This window comes from Topomyia yanbarensis, chromosome 2 (genome assembly GCF_030247195.1).
Source record: "Topomyia yanbarensis strain Yona2022 chromosome 2, ASM3024719v1, whole genome shotgun sequence".
In the NCBI taxonomy this organism is placed as follows: domain Eukaryota; kingdom Metazoa; phylum Arthropoda; class Insecta; order Diptera; family Culicidae; genus Topomyia; species Topomyia yanbarensis.
The window spans coordinates 379,326,378-379,332,039 of NC_080671.1; positions in this window are offsets into that span (position 1 = coordinate 379,326,378).

Here is a 5,662-nt window from a genome sequence, read left to right on the forward strand (position 1 = left end):
TTGCCGAGCAGGGTTGCCAAAAGTAAATCTGTATTTTGTCCTTTTTTATCTGTATTTACTTTTCAAATAATCTGCGTCGATATCTGCATCGACGCAGATTTTTTTTTGAAATGTAACTGCTGTGGCTTAAATCAATCAAACAATGCCTTGTTTACATTTTCGTAACAAAAACCGTACAAATCGTTCTGATATTTTACATCCAGAAAGTTGAACTTTATCGATTTGCACAAAGGAAAAATATTTTTTTTCTTCATTTAATGACTTTTGTTGATATGTATAATTTTATATACATTAAGTTGACCAATGTAGCTGTCCAATTTTCGTTCAAAAGATTAAGAATTAACAAAGTCACAATTTTCTTTTCTGGGAGTAGAGTAGAACTCAGCGAGTCATTGGGGGGGGGGGGGGGTGTGCTAACCTGAGTGTATTACAAAACTTCAGAGAGACAGAGGGGTAGTATTACTGAAACTGGAAATAATATTTCTAACTATAGTTTTTCTAACATTATTCCTCAAAAATCTGCATATCTGTCCTTACACACAAAAATCTGTATATCTGTACATACAGATTTTTGCTCTGAAAATGGCTAAAAAATCTGTGTTAATGCAGATTATTCTATATTTTTGGTAATCCTGTTGTCGAGCCGAATTGAATGTGTATGAACACATTTAAAGTGCCGGCTTCTTATGTATTCTACATCCTTCCGGTTATGTCGCAGACATTACACACTCATCTATTTTTAGAGTCGGGAGCGCTGGAAAAGAATCGGTTAAAATTTCAAATTTCATGAACTAATTATTTGAGTGCATGTATCACTTGCAATCTACGAGTGAATATTTAATTCGTGGCATCTCTACTTCAATCAATAGTTTACAATCGTCGCAGCAAGTCTCGTAACAGAAATGCTGCAAGTTATATATTTTGCGACTCACAGTGGAACTATTTTGAGAATATTCGGGCAAAACTATGTTTAATTTAAATGTAACGGACGGTGGTCGTGATGTTATAAACTAAAACTCCCACAAAGTTGTACATGAAGGGTGTTTTAGCATTTTTTCAGCTGCTATTTTTCATATTTTAGATAAAGCTCATGTTGAATTGGTACGTTAAGAAACAAAACTACATGTTCGATGTGAAGGTGCATCCTACAAAGTGACAGTGTTGGATAATTTATACGTACGTCTTACCGAGACATATTTAGAATAAAAGAAAATAAAAATGTTTCAGTTAAGTTGGAAACATTGATGTTGTCCCATATATTCCGAAAAAGTCCCTTTGTCCGCGCTCCCAGTATCAAACATATCGTAGCGTGCTATTCCAAAAACGAGACAACTCTGTCCGTTTGTGTGCCTTGTGCGCTACGCGTACCTTGTGTAAGTGCCACGCGGCATCCGTCGGCAAATTACCAAATTCATTTTGCAAATCATCACCGTCAAACGGCGAACGTGCGTACATAGTGCTCAGACCAGTTCTCCTCCACTATGGCAGTGGGCTCCGTTTGGCCACCGCCGTTACCAAAAGGGCACGAAATCGGTGGGTGATGATGGAATGAAAGAAATTCGCTCCAACCGGAAGCACAAAAACGGTGGAAAATTACGTCCCTTTCTTTGCGGTGCGGTGATTTTGGGGTAGTAGGTACCTACATACTGTGTATCCCCGACACGCTGCTGTAGGAAATGTTGGAAGGTGTGTTCTTAGGAACGCATTCGCCATACCGACGTTGTTGATGACTTTGTCGCTTTCCGGCGGTGGCGAATGGTGGTGATGGTGGTAGTGTAGTGAGTCGGCAAAACTGTCGTATTCTGCTCTACCACGAGGTAGAATCAACGGGAAAAGGGTGATAAATCATAAAGTTAAATAAGAAACGGAACTAGTATTCCGTGGCTGCGACGAACGGTATGGTTTCCATATTTGTCGTTTCACGCATCATCGAGGAAATTAGGCGCGCTGGGTTCCCGAAGGAACGTCCGGTCTTTTGGTAAGTAATATTTTGTTTTTTATACGAACTTTTAGTAAAATTGCACATAATGTGTGAGAACAAACTAGAATTACAAATGCCGTACTTTATCACCGTATTGGAGTGTTACGCTATTGTTTACAAATCTTCAGACATGGATGATTCCAAATACTAAAAAAAATTGAATTTTGGAAACAGTAGTATCGTTTTTCTACTGTAGTGTGGTTTTATAACTTGGCCAAGATTGGATAATTTCTTATGTGTGACTATTTGACTCAGAAAGAGTCATTTTTCATAAAACAACATAACGGAACCTCTAAATGATGTTTTAGAAATTTGAGTTGTTATATGAAAGTGCTTTAAATATCATTCTAGAATGGAGAAATATGACATAAAGAACTAATTTAGTCTAGTCTAGTCTACACATACATAGCCAATACATGTAGGGATCCTGGAAAATTGCAGACGTTCGCCCACAATGTTTCTTGTCATTATTAATGTTTGTGGCACTTTTTGAATATGACACAAGCATTAAAGCATGTGATGTGGACGTAAGTTTCATCCAGTTGGAGCACGTCAGACACGCAGTGCTGATAACGTTCAACAAATTCGCACAGCCGAAAAAGATTCATTTCGCAAAACAACTTGAAACACGTTCTGGTTTGTGACACCACCAAAATCAAGATCCCTGTGTATATTGATAACGGAAACGTGGAAGTTAAATTACATGATTTTGCACCACGTACTTGCAAAGTGGCCATTAAAAGATTCATGTCGTATTTCGGAGAAGTGGAATCCATTTCGGAGGATACGTGGAGGAACTACTTTCCAGGTATTTCAAAAGGTGTTTTTGTGGTGAGAATGCGGGTAGACCAACCCATTCCCTCCTACCTTACCCTGCAGCACACAACAGAAGGGGGTGATACCATAATACAGCGAACTCTATGTACATATCAAGGACAAACTAACACGTGCCAGTTCTGTGAATAAACGGCACATTACGGACAACCCTGCCCAGAAACCGCTAAGCAAAGCTACCAACACTCAGTCTCCAATATCATTCCCTGAGCCACAAACGGTTGCCAAATTTGTGGCTGCTGTTCAAACAATAATGACAACTGCGAAAGCCGAGTCAAGTACCACAAACTCAACAGCTAATTCCAGTAATGAGGGAGCTACTAGTAATGACGGAGGGCTCACGCTCGTGACCCGAAAGGGAAAGAAGTTAGGAACAACACCTGATCGCGAACATCAAGGCAGTAACCCCGATGATGACCTGGACATGTGCGAAGACGACAGAGATACAAATGACCCCCATGATATAGTTGATGTGGATGCAAATATTTCCTCGATATGAAAACGGATCTCCGCGCGTAATGGCAAGTCGCGCGTACGGGATCGATCTTAGCATTAATTGTTTATTATTTTTATTGTTTACATCATGTAAATATATAAAAGACCCACGGCTCCGTGAAGCTAACGCCTTGAGCCGTGCCAAATAAACGAATAAAAAAAATAAGTACATTCAAGAACAAGATAAATTGGGTTAATCTCACCAAAGGGTATTCCACTGGTATCGTTGACCGCTTCGTCGTAGACTGAAAAAGCAACTCATTTTGCACTGCATTCGAGGACAATGGAATTTGAACCAATTTATGTATCCATCTTGATGTTGGTATCCGAAATGCTTTGAAAGAAATTCTGTGTAAGCCTTTCCGAGCCCCCGGGAACTCCTTGCTCGCCGATTCTTATTGCCCGATTTTCGCCACGTCTCCAAAAGTGTGCTTGATGCACTACACTTTATTTTTCATACTTTATTGATACAATGTCACGCTCAAAGACGGAATTCGACGAAAAACTTAATCACAAAAATTTGACGGCAGCCACTTTTTTTGCGTCCCGCATGCATGGCTGCTACGATTCGAATCAGAGAAATATGACTTAAAGAATAATGATTTTTTTTGCGACAGTCTATTTCATTGGTCTATAAAATTGTTCCATAGTCAGAAAGTGTGTAGTTCCATTAAGTAGCATCGTTGTTGTGTCGTGCTTCAAGATACTATCGTCAACATAAAATAACATTAAACATAAAATTTTGTGTTATTTAAATGGCATGCGGGATATCATAAAATATATTAGTTGCTAGTTTGTTTTCCGACATACGCTAATTTCAAATCATTGCGAATAATCACTTTAGAGTTAAAATATCTGATATGGAATCTTTTCTAACTGGCATGTACTTCTCAATATATAAACTTGTTTTTTACTATTACAACAGAATCTCATTACACACTATTTATTTTTGCATTGCATCATAAATTAAGAGGTACTAGTAAATCATGAAGTTTAAAAATTGTACTATGAAGTCAGAATTAATGTATATGCTTAATCGCTTGAGGATAGGTTGTTTGAAAATTACCATAACATTCCAGTACTTCGAAGATAAAAAATAACAAAACTTGTGCGTCTGCTTAAACAACAGTGTCCTTATAGCTATGAGAAAATAAAAAATTCTATCTATTCGTTTCGCTTAATGGAAAATCAAAACAAGTTTTAACGCAAACCTTTCCTTATTAACGCTATTTGTCTAGATTTTTGCCATAAAGTGAGTTCAAAACTGATAGTTTTTCTTGGAATACATTGAATCAAATAAAGCAATCAACACAAGAAATATCTTAAAACTAACTTCAAAACTAATAGTTTATTATGCTCTAACTAGGCCAAATAACGATACTGTATATGCATACAATAAAAAAATATGGAACATACCTATCTGTTTGATTGCCTGTATAATGTGCAATGGCAAAGAACCACTACTCCTATTCCTGCGGTGGGAATAGTATATCTGGTTGGAGTTTTGCGGCAAAGTTTTCGCAATAAGGATAGGTAGTATTCGTGTTGTTTGGGTTTTCGAGGGCTTGTTTCAAGAGGTTCACAAGAGTAACTATTAGACACACCTAGAAACAATTATGTAAATTTATGTCTCCTGACCCTGACAAATACGAGCATCAAAATGACTTAGTTTGGCGTTTAATTTTAATTTTACCTGACGTTGAATTACGTAAATCACTTACATTCACTTTATATATCGCTGTTGCGACGATATAGCGTTTGTTCTGAATGGTAATAAGTGTAATTGTATGTCAATGCGCATATAAAGTATATGTTTAATGTAAAATTGAATGGAACGCGGTTATGTTTCATCATTTTGTGAATTGCAGATTCTGACAGCAATATCAAAAATTCGTTCTTATAAGCTACGAGTGTTGGTAAATAGTTAGAAGCAGGCAAATCATATTGCTAACTACGTGCCTTTTACGTACAAGTATAGAGTATATGTATCATCCAATCAGGTTGAATGTGACGGAGTCGTCTCCGATCCGAGTTTGAACTGCGTAGATCTGCTGACATATGGGGTTTGCTGTTTAACAAGCCCCATCCTCAGGCCAGTGAAGAGACAGGAGTGCAAACGTTTGCATTCAACACCAGTTGCAGCTAGCGGGAAGAGGACATACGTCAACTCAAAATCTCCTCTTCGACAAGGTGTCGTGGGTTAAGAACTGCACAAATTGCAAACAATCCACACACAGCCGTTTTAACAATAAGGTTCGTTATGGGATATCCCGGGGGATCTATGAGGATGACTCCTGCGGAAGAGGTGTTGAAAAGTGTCTCTACTGTCGGGGAAACCCACATGGTCTCCCG